We start from the raw sequence: 18,111 nt of genomic DNA on the forward strand, positions 1-18,111 counted from the left end.
TCAGTGAGCTCATCATTGTCTTGGCTTTTACTTATCCTTGCATGATAGCTGGGCTCATCAAAATGTGGTGATTTCAGGTGAAGAGTTCTTATTATAGCATTTGGGCTGAAGTCCACCTCCTTTCCTCTTACATAGCTTTTGAAGGTTGAGGCCCTGGTTTTGTCTTCTCTGACCACATTTGTGTAGAACTCTTTGATGAGGTTTGCATTGATCTTACCCTTTGGATTGGTGAGCATTTTCCACCCTCTTTCTTCAACCTTTTCCCGAATCTGTGGGCATTTGTCTTCATTGATTTGGAAGGTTAACTCGGGCAGTATCTTTTTGAGCTTTATCCGCTCGAATTCTCGTTCATGGAAGGTAGTCTTGAATCTCTTCTCGTCGAAAGGGATGTTCTCCATTGGTTCCTTCCTCTTCTGCCTCTTGGAGCTTGATGATGCCATGAACGAATTTAAAGCGACAAGGGTGTAGTGAAGGGAAGAAATGTGGGATTTAGAGAGTGGGAAGTTGAAGAACTAGTTGCTGGAAAGTGAAGTGCAAGGGGTATGAATTTCGAATGTGGAGATGGTGCGGATTGGATCCACTTATATAGAGAAGTGATGAAGAGATGAAAGGTGTGGATTGATGGGGTTGGTGTATGATGAACGGATGGGGTTTTGTATGGAGTAAGCACGAGGATTACCAACTTTATGATGGAGTTGGTTCAGTTTCCAAGTTTGTTCTTCCTCCAATGTTGCATGGCAACCATTCCTAATGCATTCCCCCTTGAGGCACGTGTGTAGTATCCTCTTCATGAAGTGGCCGAACCTTTCTCATTAAATTGTCCAATCAATCTCCTTCAATGCTCCTTTCCTTTCCCTATAAAGATCAAATAAGAAAAGTAAGAAATATAAAAAAATCAATTTAAATTTTGCGGCTAGAATAATAAAGAGAAGAAAAGATTTTGTTTATTCATGAACTCCAACTAACTAACTAACTGTGTATCCTTATATGCACATTGGTGGCACCATGAGGTGACACCAAACTTAGTTTGGAGCACTGTGATGAAAAGTTCTGTTCAAAGCTCCAAGACTAGCATGCTCTCAGTTGCATTCATGCTTTCTTGGCATGCTTTGAACACCAAACTTGTTCTTCACTATACACTGCAATATAAGGACTTCACCAAGTTTTTGTCAAGTTTGGGTTGGAATTCATGAATATTGACTTATTCACTAGTAAAAGCTAATAAAACATGGGTTGCCTCCCATGAAGCGCTTCTTTAGCATCACTAGCTTGACGTTTCCCCTTCATCAGGGAGGTTGATAATACTTCAAGTCCTCCCCTCTTGCCTTGGACTTATATTCATTGGTTGTGTCAATGATCTCTACATGTTTCAAGGAGAGAACTCTGTTGATAGTGAAAACCTTAGGTAACTGAGATGGTACAGTTGGGAGATTAGGGGGGATATCTGGGAAGTAAGCTGAGATCACTTTATCTCCAGGAGAGAAGTCTTCCATAGGGATCTTCTTGTTCCTCCACCCCCTTGGTACCTTCTTCTTTGTCCCTTTTGATGCTGCCTTGCTCTTGGCAACTCCTTCTTCTAAGGGAATTTTGTTGTTGTGTTCACATGTCTCTGGTGGTTTAGGTTCCTCCAGCTTCTCCTTGAGCTGTGACAATTGCTGTTTGCCTTGTTCATCATTCAGTGGGGTTCTCAGATGTGTTGGTTGTGCTTTAGTGCTTGTTTCCTCTGTCAACATCTCATTATGATCATTGCTTGGTTCTTTGTTTTCTTGGTCTGCTTCTTGTGAGAGTTTGAAGACATTAAAGCTGAGTCGTTCATCGTGGATCCTCAATATTAGCTCCCCTCACTCCACATCTATGAGTGCTCTAGCTGTAGCTAGGAATGGTCTTCCCAATATGATTGGGTGAGTGTGACTCTCTTTCATGTCCAAGATGACAAAGTCTATGGGAAGAAAATATTTCCCCACCTTTAACAACACGTTTTCCACCACCCCTCTTGCTTGTTTTTGAGTTTTGTCAGCCAGCCTGATGACTACATCTGTGGGCAATATCTCATTGATCTGCAGCCTCTTCTCCAGGGATAAGGGCATTAAGTTGATGCTTGCTCCCAAATCGCAGAGTGCTCTATCAAACATTGTTTCCCCTATGGCACAGGGGACATGAAAACTCCCTGGATCTTTTCTTTTCGTAGGCAACTGCGGTTGAATGAGGGCACTGCACTCCTTGTTCATCACTATAGTTTGGCCTCCCTTGAGTGAGCTTTTCTTGGGAAGCAGCTCCTTCATATACTTGATGTATGCAGGCATTTGTTGGATAGTCTTGATGAACGGTATGTTCACATGCAAAGATGCAAACAAGTCAAAAAATCTTGAGTATATTCTCTTCTCCATAGCACCATTGAGCAGTTGGAGAAAAGGTGCATAGAGTCTCAGCAGCTCCTGTTTTGAGATTTCTGGTTCTTGGTATTCTTTTTCCCCCTCCTCTACTGAGGTATCTTCAGGTTGTTCTGACAGCTTGCTGGGCTAGTCCTCACTCTCCTTATCACTTATAGTGACCATCTTGCAATCTTCTCATCTTACTTTCTTTGTTTCACCTCTCGGATTCTTCTCTGTGTCACTTGGGAATCCATTTGTGGGTTTGGGAATTTGTTCAGAGAGATACCCCACTTGAGATTCCAACCTCTTGATTGTGTCTCCCTGGTTCTTGAAACTGGCTCGCACTTCCTCCTTGAACACCTTGTTGTCTTGAATTTCCTTGCTTATGCCTTCAAGTAGATTCTCAATCCTTGAGATTCTTTCATCAAATGATGATAGGTCAGGCTGAGGAGGGTTATTCTGGCCTTGATATGAATGTGGAGAGGTGTTGTTATGGGGATGTTGATATGGCCTAGATGTGAAGTGTTGGTGGGCTGCATTGTTTCGATTTGGGCGTCTTTGATCAAGGCTTTGGTCTTGTTGATTTCTCCACCCAAAGTTTGGGTGATTCCTCCATCCAGGGTTGTAGGTCCTGGAGTATGGATCATGGTTTTATCTAGGTAAATTCCTAATGTAGTTGGCTTGCTCCTCACTACCCTCTACTTCTTCATTCACTCCTTCTTGGGTTGTTGATGAAGTGGAGATTGCTGCTACTTGGTTCCTCTCCATCTTCTTGGTGAGGTCAGCTAGCTACTGGGTAATGAGCTTGTTTTGGGCCAGCAGAGCATCTACATTGTTTAGCTCCATTACTCCTCTTGTGTTCTCTCATTCGGAGGCATAGAAGTAGTCGTTCTCTGCTACTGTCTCAATGACATCTATGGCCTCCTCAATGGTCTTCTTCTTGTTCAAAGATCCACCGGATGAATGGTCTACTGCCTTCGTTGACTCATAGGAAAGCCCTTCATAGAAAATGTGCAGCTGCACCCATTCATTGAACATATCTGGTGGGCACCTCCTTGTTAGGTCTTTAAACCTCTCCCATGCTTCATATAAAGTCTCACCATCTTGTTGCCTGAAAGTTTGGACCTCAGCTCTCAGCCTATTGATTCGTTGAGGAGGGTAAAATCTTGCTAAGAATTTGTTCCCCACATCTTCCCAAGTTATCAAGCTCTCCCTTGGGAAAGACTCCAGCCACTTGGCTGCTTTATCCTTGAGTGAGAATGGAAATAAGAGCAGTCTATAGGCGTCAGGATGAACACCATTAGACTTCACTGTGTCACATATTCTCAGGAAGGTGGTTAGATGTTGATTGGGGTCTTCTTGGACACTTCCTCTGAATGAACAGTTGTTCTGAACAAGGGTGATGAGCTGTGGTTTTAGTTCAAAATTGTTGGCATGGATGGTTGGCTTTTGAATGCTACTTCCACAGTTTCCTGGGTTTGGATTGATGTAAGAGCCTAAAACTCTTCTATCCTCCCCATCATGATTTGCTCGACCTCTTCCGCCATGGTTGTGAGTCTATTCTTCGTGATGGTTTTCCATGTTTTCTTCCATGTTTGGTTCAAAGTATTCCTCAAAGTGTTCCTCCTCTTCTTCAGCACCAACTACACATTTTTCTCTTACCTCCCTTCTTAGTCTAAGGAAGGTTCTCTCAGGTTCAGAATCAAAGGAAGTTGAAGCCCCGCTTCTTCTCCCTGTCATACAACCAACAAGTACAAGAAAAGAGAATAGGTGCAGAAAGTATATCTGTCAGAATTACTGTCAGTGTGAGTGATGCAATATATCAAACAGTTAGTGGGTTAGTGAGATGAATGGTAAATAACAAAGAAAAAGTAGGGGGAAGGGAAGAAATTAACTAAAACAGGAAGTAAATGACTCAAACAGAAAATTAAATCAAACAAAATAAAATGCTCAATCTAGTTATCCTCCAATTTAATCATTGTTGATGCACAATCAATCCCCGGCAACGGCGCCATAAACTTGATGCACGGAAAACTTATCTCATAACAAATTTCCTTCGGCAAGTGTACCGAATTTGTCGTCAAGTAAAAACTCACAATAGAGTGAGGTCGAATCCCACAAGGATTGATTGATCAAGCAACTTTAATTAGAGGAATGTTCTAGTTGAGCGAATCAGAATTTGAAGTGAGAATTGCAGAAAATAAAATGGCGGGAAAGTAAATGGCAGAAAAAGTAAATGCTAGAATTAAAGAACAGAAAGTAAATGACTCAAAGTAAATTGCAGAATTGTAAATGGGAATGGGGAAATTGCTCATAAGAGTAAATAACAGAAATTAAAGAGAATGGGTAAGATCAGAAATGGGGAGTTCATTGGGCTTAGGAGATGTTGCATTCTCTGGATCAATTTCATTTTCATCTCTTCCTCAATCAATGCACTCATTGATCTCCTTGGCAATCTTAAGTGATTGAATTACAATTTCTTGTAATTCAATCTCTCAAATCTTGATCAATAGCCAATTCCTTGGTCAATTGTTCATGAGAAAAGATGAAGTATGGTCACTAATTATACCACATGTATTTCCCAAATCAAGTGTTGAGAGGATTATAGTCACATATCCATCCAAACCCAATTTGGTCCAGCATGAGAAAGCATTTCTAGCTTGATCTCTTCTTTCCTCTTTCAAGGTTCAGAAGAGATCCAAGTATGAATAGCTTCTTTTCCAAGATAACTACCCAATTGGATGAAGATCGAAAGCTTTCAAGTAAAATCAAGAGAAAAGATAGAAGAAGAATAATGAAAACTAGTGTTGATCCATCAAATTACAACAGAGCTCCCTAACCCAATGAAAGGGGTTTAGTTGTTCATAGCTCTAGAAAATGAAACCAAAGATGGATAATACATGATGATACTAGAAGTGCAGAGAAAGTAATTACAGAGAGTAGTTCTATGTCCAGAGGCACCCTATAATTTCCAACTCTCCAAATAATTCAAAGCTACTCCTATATATACTACTCTTCTACTCTTCTAGTTGGTTCTTCAAGTCTTGGGTCTGGGCCTTTGGATCTTGAGTTTGAAGCAGTTATCTTCTTCATTGGGCTTGGCTTTACTTGCAGAGAGAAAGTGTGAAGTGGGCAGAGGCTTTGGCTCAGGACGTTAGTGGTGTTAACGTTTAGTGAAAATATGGGTTTGAGAACGTTAGTGACGTTCAACTTTTTCACTAACGTTCCTTACCCAAGTAAAAGCCACGTTAACTTCAACGTTAGTGGCACAAACGTTGCCACTAACATTGCCTCTTTATCCTTCGCGCACGTTATTGGGACTTAACTTCCCAATAACGTTGAGAAGCCTCCCCCTTCCCTACGTTAGAGTCCACGTTAACTTAGTTAACGTGGCTCTTTTAACGTAAGCTTGCCAACCTTCGAGAACGTTAGTGACACTTAACATTGTCACTAACGTTCCAATGTGCCCCTTAGCTCCCACGTTAGAGTCCACGTTAACTAGGTTAATGTGGCTTCTAACGTGGCCATGCTAGCCATCTCCAACATTAGTGACAAAGTTGAGTGTCACTAACGTTGGCTCATCATTCCCTTATCCACGTTAGCTTCCACGTTAACTAAGTTAACGTGGGAGTTAACGTGGCTCATGGTGGCATGTGTGGGCTCCTTCCAACGTTAGTGACAATGTTGGGTGTCACTAACGTTGGCGTCACCTCCCTTCTTCACGTTAGCTTCCACGTTAACTAGGTTAACGTGGGAGTTAACGTGGCCTAGTGTGACTTGGCCAACGTTAGTGATAATGTTGAATGTCACTAATGTTGGCTTCCCCCCTTTCTTCTTAACGTTAGAGGCCACGTTAACTAAGTTAACGTGGTGACTAACGTGGCCACTTATGAGCTTGGTCCAACGTTAGTGATAATGTTAAGTGTCATTAACGTTGGCTCTATTTCCTTTCTTCCACGTTAGAGTTCACGTTAACTTAGTTCTAGTCCAAGTTATAGGAAAGGCAACATCCAATTTGTCCTTAAATTCATGAAAAATCCTCATGAAATCATGTAGAGTGCACAATGTATGCTTGAATCAAGATGTAAGTGAATATCTACCCAAAACTAGCTTATTTCCTAAGGAAATACATGAAACTACCCTAAAAACAGTAAAGAAAAGGTCAGTGAAACTGGCCAAAATGCCCTGACATCACAACCCGGATTCAAAATACTTGGCAAGTGTGCATTGATTACCGCCGGCTAAATCAAGCAATGTGGAAAGACCATTACCCGTTGTCATTCATTGACCAAATGCTGGATCGCTTGGCAGGTAAATTCCATTACTACTTTTTAGATGGATATACGGGGTACTTCCAAATTCATATAACTCCTGAGGATCAGGAGGAAACTACCTTTACTTGTCCCTTTGGAACGTTTGCATATAAAAGAATGCCGTTTGGCTTATGTAATGCACCGGTAATGTTTCAAATGTGCATGACAAGTGTTTTCTCAGATCTTTTGGAGGATTGCAAGGAAGTCTTCATGGACGATTTCAGTGTTTATGGTAGCTCCTTTGATGCATGTTTAGGGAACTTAGCTCGGGTACTAGAATGATGCACCAATACTAACCTTGTATTGAACTTTGAAAAATGTCACTTTATGGTGAACCAATGTATAGTGTTGGGTCATATTGTATCTAAAGATGAAATTTTCGTCGACCCGGATAAGATTGTTGTCATTTCGAGTTTACCAAACCCTTCCTCGGTGAGGGAGATCCGTTCCTTTCTTGGTCATGCAGGTTTTTATCGCCGCTTCATCAAGGATTTTAGTAAAATTGCTCTACTCCTCTCCCACCTACTTCAAAAGGATGTGGAATTTCATTTTGATGAGGATTGAAAAAAGGCTTTTGACAAACTGAAGGAAGCATTGACCAAAGATATTATTTAAAATTGTCACAAATAAAACATACTATGGAGGTTTTAATAACTCTCGCTAAAAAAATTCCACAAACAAACAAGAATTTTGTAGTGTCATATATTATATGTGCATTATGTAACGACCCAACTCCTGATATGCCATGGTCATACAAGAAGTGAAGTGTTACCAACTTGTTGTTCTTAATTATTTACTATTATATTATATATGAGCATGTTCCTTGTTAGAACGTTGCCAATTTTACGAGTAACTTTTTTTTTAATTAACATATACCATTTGTGAGCGATGAAGTAATATAAATAAACATACATAGACAGGAATATAAAGGAAGCATAACGAAACATATAGCACAACTGATAATATACATCATGTACACTATAACAAAACATGTAGCGTTTACAAAAGGCCACGTTAGTTTACATCCTCGTCGAACTTACATAGATAATATATACACGACACTCCCAAGGCCTGGCCCATACAAAAAGCCGCTAAACTGGCGCCCAGGCTAGCCTAACCACTCTATAGCTCCTAGCTCTTGGGTGTACTAACACAAGTGAGAGACTATCAAAAAGTCAATGTCATACTGAGGTGTCATCAAAAGAATGCCCTTACCGCTGTCAGTCTATATTTACACATGGCCATTTGGAAGATTGTCATGTGGTTTGTCCATCTCCTCATCCTGCTCTATTTCTATCTCTGGATCCTCTTCCTCTTCCTCGTCAGCAGCTACAGCTATACCCTCAGAACAGCCAAAAGCACTACTGTGACTATGTACAAAACCATTCGCAAGCACAGGTCCGTTCGCGTATATAGAAGCTACCCCCATCGTCTGGTAGTGCCGACTCATCATGCTATTAAAAGTCAGGAATCGGCTCAAGGGAAAAGTCCCACTCTGGTGGAATCGTAGGAACATACTCACCAGCTATTTCGGGCTCCTCGGGATGGATAGGCTTAGGTGCCACCTCATTCAAGGGTTGAGCTAGTATAGGGTGTCTGGGACCATCGGGAAAAGGATGTCCAGGTGCGTCAGGATGTAACCAGGATAAGGGAAAGTTGTAAGGAGCATCGGGGTCAAAAAGCAGGATAGACAGAGGATGTTGAAAAGCTCGATTTTGTAATGCATATCGTCTGATACGAGGATCCAATCCCATAATGAAGTAACTATGGTATACCGGATCCTCGTAGATGTGAGGGTCCTCGAACTCATAGAATATCACGCCCATCTCCATCTGGAAGGGAGGAAGGGAGAGAAGGGGGGTAAGAACTTGGGAGTTCTTAGTAGAGTCAGGATAATTAGTCATGTTAATCGGCTTCGTCATGCTTATCAGATAACCAAGTACTTTACAGAATATAGAGGAGAGATAGAAATGTAAATAACAGAAAAGCAGAAAAATAGAAGACAGAGAAAATAAAAGAAAACATAGATATAGCATACAAGCAGACAAACATAGAAAAGTAGAACACACACATAAAAGGAATGCAACAAAGAATGATGCACAAAGAAGAATGATGCATGTCTAGTCCTAGTACAGGCCATGAGCTCATGTGTCGGTTAACTGCCTGCAATCCCGACGTTTATCCGATCACGAATCCACGATTTTCCAGATGCGATTTTCCGTTCAAAATAAATGCGCATATAATAATAGCCTCTCTATTGACACAGCCTCTGCTTTATACTCGCAGGAAAATATTTATATATACTCATCTCTGCTCTGCTCTAGGGAATGAAAAATAGCTGTATGTATATTAGACTCCCTACAGAGACTCTGAGTTACTTCAAGCAACAATCATACAAACAAATATCTCTTTATTATACAATTCTTTTCTCTTTATCTCTTTTCCCTACTCTAGTTACTCTTTTCTCTGTATCTTTTTACTCTGTTCTAATTACTCTTTTCTGTATCTCTTTACTCTGCTTTGATTACTCTGTTTAACGTATGTAATTAAAGCTTATGTAAATTTCGGTATGAATAATTAGCCTGTCCCAAGTATAGGTTCAATAAGTCTATACTGAAACAGTTTAAATTTTCATATTATACCTAACCCTAGGCACAACTCAAGAACTATCTATGTTGCTCCTGGTTCGTTCACTAATCTCTGTTTGTGTTATTAAAACTTTACAGACTTTTTCTTCAATTTTTATCTCATCTTTAAATTTTTATCTTTCCTTTGTCTTTGTCTTACTAATATGTTATTACCACTCCCTAAGTGTTTTATGAAGGTAATTATGAGATTCTGCGCTTAAAGTTGTCTTTCTAAAGCTTTTACGAAGAACTACCTTTTCCGCATTATTTTATTATTTCGAATAAAATATTATTTTTAATTAAATATTATTATTTAATATTTTATTATTTATTATTTTATTAATATATTTTCAAAAATTAACCTTCTTTACCTTTTAACCTTTAAAATTCACTTTTTACCACCCGTAACTTTTAACATTTCTACTTTTACCACCCTAACTTTTGGAAATTACACAATAATCCCTCAAACACCAAAATAATTACTGTTCATACCCTGGGTCGAGCTACCCGACCCGGGATGATTGGCGATAAAGCGACCGACCTCTTCAGGTCAGACTACCCGACCTCTTCTCAAAGAGGTCGGCCAAATCGACAGGAAAGCCAAATAAAGGGCCCAAATAGAGGAACACGACCCAAATCCAAAAGCAATCCCAGCCTATAGAGATAAAGGCGGTTCCCTTGAAGATAAGCTGACTTCATCCAAAACAGGATAAGATAAGATAAGATAACTAACTTATCTTATCAGAAAGGTCAGCCCACACTACTATAAATACACTGGAGCACCCAGGTATAACTCATACTCTGATTCTACTAAAAACCTGTTTAATACCCATGCTAACTTAAGCATCGGAGTCTCTTGCAGGTACCCCCCACCCTCCGGTGACGAAGAATCAGCAGTGTAGCTAGATCAACAAGTCGAACACGACAGCTCCGGCCGTCTCCCACCAGCCGGACACGTCGGCACCGATCTGTACAGAGGATCTCAACCGAAATCAACCTCCAGTTTCAGGTAACCCTCGGAACATTGGCGCCGTTGCCGGGGAACCTGGAAGTCATCCCATCACCATGGCGAACAACTATAACAACGACCACAATTCAGGTCTGGAAGAGAGAACACCACACAAGAACGCGGATGTCACGCTACAAAATACTCCAGAAATCAACAACGACAAAGACTCGCCAAATTCAGGGGCAATAGAAGCGCTCCTAGATCGCCTAAAACAACTGGAAAAAGAAACTCAACAACAACAGGAAATCGGAAGGGATCTACAAAGAGAGGTGCGGCGACGTCGGGAGTTGGAAGAAAAACTACAGCAATTAGAAGCCGATCTCAAATCAAAAGCCCCTCGGGCCAATCTCGAAGAAAATTCACGCAAAGAGCAAGACCCGCTCACCAGGAAAATCATGAAAACCAAAATTTCAAAAGACTTCAAACTCCCGGATATGACCCTGTATGATGGCACCACGGATCCCAACCACCACCTCAATAACTTCAGAAGCAGAATGTACCTCACTGACGCCTCAGATGCTGTTCGCTGCAAAGCCTTTCCAATAACTCTCACAAAGACAGCCATTCGATGGTTCGACAACCTACCCCCAAAGTCCATCTCAAGCTTTGATGACCTAGCTAAGAAATTCCTAGCCAGATTCTCCATTCAGAAAGATAAAGCCAAGCACGCCCCCAGTTTACTAGGGATCAAACAAGGAGATCGGGAGAGCCTCCGCAACTATATGGAGAGATTCAACAAAACATGCATGGACATACAAAGTTTAGGACGAGCAGAAAAATACATCAACATGGAAGAAAACGCTCGGTTAGGAGAGACCTCAAAATCGGGGGCCTCTTACCGAGATGGAGACAAGGAATCCAAGAGGAAAGAAGATCGACAAGGGGAGAAAATCAAAAAATACCATAATTATACTCCTCTCAGGGCATCCTTGGTCGAGATATACAAAGAAGTCTGCCATACAGAAAAAATTCCCTCAATACGGCCACTCAAAGGCAAAAAGGGAGGAGGAAACCGGAAGGAATATTGCGAATACCATCGAATCCGAGGACACTCCACAAACGAATGTTTCGACTTAAAAAATATCATAGAAAAATTGGTGAGAGAAGGAAAGTTAGATCGATTCCTGGCCACCCGAGATGATTATCAAAGAAAGAGACGAAGGGATGAAGATACCGAACGAACAGAACGATCACCTCGGACACCAGAAAGACATGTCCACATGATACATGGCGGATTCATAGCAGGTGGGATCTCCAAATCCTCTCGCAAAAGATATCTCAAGGAAGTATATCATGTCGAAGGAAAGGAGGAAGCACTCAACATCCCGGCAATAACATTCACTAAAGAGGACGCATCCGGCGTCATCGCAGGACACGACGATCCCATGGTCATCACCATCATATTAGCAAACGCCAACCTACACCGCACCTTAATAGACCAAGGGAGTTCTGCCGACATCTTATTCAAAACAGCCTTTGATAAACTCGGCTTAGAAGAAAAAAGAACTTCAAGCATATCCAAACAGTCTGTTTGGACTAGGAGACACCCCGGTTCGACCACTAGGATACATACCACTACATACAACCTTCGGAAAAGGGAACCAGTCCAGGACCCTCAAAATAGACTACATCGTGGTCGACGTAAGTTCAGCTTATAATGCTCTCATAGGTCAGACAACACTCAACCAACTCGGCGTGATAGTCTCGACCCCACACCTATGTATGAAATTCCCAACACCAAAAGGGATAGCCACAATAAAAGCAGATCAAAAAATGGCACGTCGCTGTTACAATGAAAGCCGAAATCTTAGAGGCAAAGGAGAAGAGTTCCACACAATCGAGCTGGGCGGAGTTCAACGACGAGAAGAACTTCGTCCCCAGCCAGAGGGTGAGATAGAAAAGATTCAGATCGGGGACACCTCGAAAAAAATAACTAATATCGGCACAATCCTAAAAGGAGATTCAAAGGAATTACTAATACAATTCTTGCGAGATAACGTCGATCTCTTCGCATGGAAAGCCGCAGATATGCCAGGCATAGACCCTAAGCTGATGTGTCATAAGTTGGCGGTCTATCCAGGATCTCGGCTGGTACAGCAGAGACGAAGAAAACTTGGGCCAGAGCGATCCCAGGCTGTGGAAGAACAAGTACAAGCGCTACTGGAAGCAGGATTCATAAGAGAAGTCAAATATCCACTATGGCTAGCCAACGTTGTCTTAGTGAAAAAATCAAATGGGAAGTGGCGAATGTGCACCGATTACACCGATCTCAACAAGGCTTGTCCAAAAGATCCTTACCCACTCCCAAATATCAACGCTCTGGTAGACGCTTCCTCCGGATATAAATATCTCTCGTTTATGGACGCATACTCGGGATACAACCAGATCCCCATGTATCCACCAGATCAAGAAAAGACCTCGTTCCTAACACCGAAAGCAAACTACTGCTACGATGTGATGCCTTTCGGTCTCAAAAACGCAGGAGCTACTTATCAAAGGCTAATGAATAAAGTCTTCTCGGATCACATCGGAAGGATCATGGAAGTCTACGTGGACGACATGCTAATAAAAACACAAAGTGAAGAGACATTATTGTCCGACCTGGCCCAAGTATTCGACACCATAAGGAAACATGACATGCGACTCAATCCCGCGAAATGCACCTTTGCAGTAGAAGCAGGCAAATTCTTAGGTTTCATGCTCACACAAAGAGGAATTGAAGCAAATCCAGACAAATGTCAAGCCATACTCAATATGAAGAGCCCAACCTGTGTCAAAGAAGTACAGTAACTCAACGGGAGATTGGCCGCCCTATCCTGATTCTTAGCAGGAGCTGCGATAAGATCTCTCCCCTTCTATGCTACTTTAAGAAAGGGAAGGCAGTTCGAATGGACGACAGAATGTGAGCAAGCCTTCCAAGACTTCAAAAAGTTCTTAGGACAGCCACCTATCCTCTCTCGACCACGAAAAGGAGAACCACTCATATTATATCTCGCAGTAGGAAGCCGGGCAGTAGCGTCAGCACTAGTCAGAGAAGACGAAAACGGACAACAACCCGTCTACTTCATTAGTAAAGCACTACAGGGATCCGAGCTGAACTATCAGAAAATAGAAAAATTTGCATATACTCTCATTCTAACATCTAGACGACTCCGCCCTTACTTCCAGGCCCACAGCATCAAAGTTCGCACTAACCAGCCCTTGAAAGGAATATTGCAGAAAATAGATTTAGCAGGAAGAATTCTACAATGGGCAGTCGAGCTGTCAGAGTTCGACCTCCAATATGAAGCTCGGACGGCCATTAAGTCACAATATCTGGCCGACTTTATCGCAGAATTCACAGATGTCCTGGAAACCCTCACAGAGTAGAATCTCTATGTGGATGGTTCTTCAAATAAAACTGGAAGCGGTGCAGGAGTGATAATAGAAAGCAACCAGGGAACCCAAGTTGAGCTCTCCCTCAAGTTCGGGTTCCCGGCTTCAAATAACCAGGCAGAATACGAAGCACTGCTAGCTGGTTTGAAGCTGGCTGAAGAGGTTGGAGCTCGGAAACTCAACATCTACAGCGATTCACAAGTTGTCACATCACAAATAACAGGGAGCTACCAAGCTAAAGATCCCACCATGAAAAGGTATTTGGATAAGACCAAGCAACAGCTCGGACAAATCGGGGAATATAAGATATACCACATACCCCGAGAACAAAATACCCGAGCTGACGCACTCTCAAAACTAGCCAGCACCAAACCAGGGGGCAACAATAGAAGCCTCATCCAGAAAATCTTACAGAACCCGTCAATCTCGGAAGAGGAAAAAAGTCCTAGCCATAACAAGCCAGGACTAAGGATGGACGACTCCCATAATCAACTACCTCAGAGCAGGAACACTCCGCACAGAAGAAAAGAAGGCAAATAGGCTAAAAAGGGAGGCACAGTACTACACCATTATAAATAACATCCTGTACAAAAGAGGGATCTCAGTACCATTACTGAGATGCGTACCGACCTCCCACACAAAGGAAGTGCTAGAAGAAGTACACGGCGGCATTTGTGGCAATCATCTCGGAGCACGAGCTCTATCCAAAAAGGTACTCCGGGCAGGGTTTTATTGGCCAACTCTACAGAAAGAAGCTACAGAATTTGTAGAGACATGCCCACTATGTCAGAAACATGCCAACTTTCACATCGCCCTGCCAGAAGAGCTAATCAGCGTAACCTCGCCTTGGCCGTTTGCAAGGTGGGGGCTCGACCTTCTTGGCCCCTTCCCCCAGGGGTCAGGACAAGTTAAATTTCTCATAGTAGGGGTAGACTATTTCACAAAGTGGATCGAGGCAGAGCCCCTAGCCAATGCCACCACTCAAAGTAGCCGGAAATTCCTATATAAAAACATCGTCACAAGGTTCGGGGTTCCATATTCAATAACCACAAACAATGGCACTCAATTCATAGATGCAGGCTTCAGAAAACTAGTAGCCGACTTAAATATAAAGCATCAATACACCTCTGTGGAACATCCACAAGCCAATGGACAGGCTGAAGCTGCCAACAAAGTCATATTGGCCGGATTAAAACAGAGATTACAAGATGCAAAGGGAGCTTGGGCAGAAGAGCTTCCACAGGTCCTATGGGCATATCGAACGATGCCATACTCCACCACGAAGGAATCCCCCTTCTGGTTAGCATACGGAATAGAGGCAATGGTTCCAGTAGAAATTAAGGAAGGATCGCCTAGAGTGGTTCATTACAATGAGGGAGCAAACTCCTAACTTCAGAGGGAAGAGCTCGACTTACTACCTGAAATCCAAGAAAGAACTCGAATCAGGGAAGAAGCTCTAAAGCGCCGAATGGCTTCCAGATATAATCAAAGGGTAGTGCCGAGAAGTTTTGCAGAAAATGATCTCATCCTAATCTGAAATGATATTGGAACAACTCGACCAGGAGAAGGAAAGCTGGCAGCAAACTGGAAGGGACCCTACCGAGTTGTAGAAGTACTTGGGAAGGGCTACTACAGACTGTCCGATCTCGATGAATGAGAGCTTCCCAGATCATGGCACGCTTGCAACCTAAGAAGGTACTACAGTTAGGAAGGTAACAGATCTCATTATTGGATGCACTCTTTTTCCTGAAAAGGTTTTTTAATGAGGCACCAAGCTAAGACCCAGACACTATCCGACTTAAAGGGACGAAAAAATTCCCACATGTATATATTTGCACGTTTACTTTGAATAAATTTTATTTAGATATTCTACAAAGAATTCAAGACGCATTAATCTGAAGAATTCATCGTCTGATTATAAAGCGACAGGTCGGCAGAAAGTGAAAAACAATTTCACTGCACGACCACGATAAAGATAAACCGTTCGATAAAGGTGAAAGTGCGATTCACCCAAAGGACGATCCAAAGATGCCAACCACTTTCTACAAATCGGCAAAGATGAACACAGAATAATGTAAGAAGTTATCGAAAGCAATCCAAAAAAGAACCTGACGAGGTCTTACGGATAGCTAAAATAATAACTTAAAGACTGGCCGACGTCCAGAAGTCGGACCAAGTCAACCCAAGTTATAAGTAAACCCTAGAAAGAGGTCTGACCAACCCTATTAAAGAGGATTACTTTAACTTAGAAGGGCTTGACCTAACAAAGTCAGCCCAAAATAAAAAGGTTATAAAAGTAAACCCTGAAAGACACCTGACAAAGGTCCAAGAAAGAGGATTACAAAAATAACCTAGAAAGAGATCGACCTAACGAAGTCGGTATCCTACAAAATACGAAAAGTTATAAAAGTAATCCCTGAAAGAGACCTGACAAAGGTCCAAAAAGAGGATTACGAAGTAACTTAGAAGAGATCGACATAAAGAGTCGGTCTCCTACAATGGAAAGTTATAAAAGTAATCCCTGAAAGAGACTTGATAAAGGTCCAAGAAAGAGGATTACGAAGTAACTTAGAAGAAATCGACATAAAGAAGTCGGTCTCCTACAAACAGGTTATAAAAGTAATCTCTAAAAGAGACCTAACCAAGGTCCAAAAAAGAAGATTACTTTAAATAATTGAAAAAAATTGACATCGGTCAACTACTTGGAAAAGGACAAAGAAGTCGGGCATGGATTGCTAAATCGGATCCACGCATCGACAACAAACCAGTTTAAAGAAGCTAAGACAGGCGCAAGCAAGCGTGACATAAAGTAACAAAGCCTCGGGGTTAGACCCAAAAGCTCAGAAGCTATTCGTTGTGTTTTTAAATAATGTTGCTAAACAAGCAACCAGAAAGAGTGTCAACAAAATAAACCAAAGAGTTTTAAAGCCCACAAGCCGGGCCAACTACAAAAATATCCAAAATAAATCAGCTAAAGGTTAGAAGACTTCTTAGCAGCATCAGTCTGAGGAGAAGGAGGGCGAGCCTGGAGAGGAATAGCATCTACAGTACCATCATCCCAGTTTAAGATCTGACAGTCAGGATCAGAAGCGGGAGGGTCGATCTTGGCAGGAGGAACAGTAGGCGCTGGCACCTTGGCAGAAGACACAGGGAGGGGATCGACCTCATCATCATCATCCTCATCATCAGGGTGATGACAAGTCATCTTAGCCTAGTTTCACTAGCCTTTTTCTTTTGTTTTCAATTAAATTATGCACTTTCTTGAGCCAAAAGCAAGCCAATTGGGTAGATTTTCATGTTTCCTTTGATTTAATCAACCATGTATGAATTCATGCTATTTCATGAAGTTTTATGCTATAATTGTCACATATTATGAAAGAATGAATATCTCATGATTTTGAGCATAGCTTTGATGTGTTTGGTTGATTAATGATAGGTGAAGAAAGCTTGGAGAAAGGTTGATGCAAGAAGGAAGGGCTAGGAGGAAGAGAGAACAAAAAGTTTGAGCAAAAGTTTGCCTCAAACTTTAGCTCAAACTTTTGGATTAATTGAAAATGAACTAGGAAGCAAAAGCTGGAGCAAAAGTTAGCCCCTAACTTTTTGGCTAACTTTTGGGCAAAAGCTGGAGCAAAAGTTAGACCCCTAACTTTTTGGCAAACTTTTGGCATGAAAAACACTCCCTGGATGAGCAAAATTTTGCGCCAACGTTAGCCCCCTAACTTTTTGGCTAACGTTGGCACATGAAAAACACTCCCTGGACTAGCAAAAGTTTGCGCCAACGTTAGCCCCCTAACTTTTTGGCTAACGTTGGCGCCAAGAATAACCAAGGGAAGGCCAACGTTGGAGCAAAAGTTAGACCCCTAACTTTTACCCCAACGTTGGTATCAGTAAGGAAGGGTGCTGATGTGAAAAGTTGGAGCAAAAGTTAGCCCCCTAACTTTTACTCCAACTTTTACTCAAGCTTTCATGATTCCAACCCGGTTCAAATTCGGTTCTTCTCCAAACTCCAAGAGCAATCAACCAAGGCCTCTATCAACCCAATTCCATCAAGAGCAAAGGCCCAATTGAAGGCTTGAAGACCATTTGAAGAAAGTGTATAAATAGCATAGGATTTAAGTTTTGAAGAGGGCTTTTCCTTTGAGTTTTGAGGGAGAGTTTTCGGAGAGTTTTGGTGTTGAGCAAATTTTAAATTTCTAAGTCTTGGGGAAGGAGAATTGAATTCCCTTCCTCTTAATTTTCTTGCTTTCAATTTCAATTACAATTGCTTCGGATCTTGGGTGGAGAATTGAAGAACTTCTGTTTCAATCTCACCTTGGGATCTTGTTTAACTCTCTGCTTAATTAAATTTCAGTTTCGGTTAATTGCTTCTTCATCTATTTTCTTTGCAATTTACATTTCCTTTGCAATTGTTCTTG

At 41.7% G+C, this 18,111-nt stretch overlaps 1 non-coding gene across 1 annotated transcript; it reads left to right on the forward strand.

The window, feature by feature from the left end:
- Positions 1-3,405: 3,405 nt before the first annotated feature.
- LOC112745624 (small nucleolar RNA R71) lies at positions 3,406-3,512 on the forward strand. Its single transcript, XR_003173542.1, has one exon. It is a non-coding gene; the product is annotated as a small nucleolar RNA R71 (small nucleolar RNA).
- Positions 3,513-18,111: the final 14,599 nt, after the last annotated feature.

The sequence above is a fragment of the Arachis hypogaea genome, chromosome 14, assembly GCF_003086295.3.
Source record: "Arachis hypogaea cultivar Tifrunner chromosome 14, arahy.Tifrunner.gnm2.J5K5, whole genome shotgun sequence".
In the NCBI taxonomy this organism is placed as follows: Eukaryota; Viridiplantae; Streptophyta; class Magnoliopsida; order Fabales; family Fabaceae; genus Arachis; species Arachis hypogaea.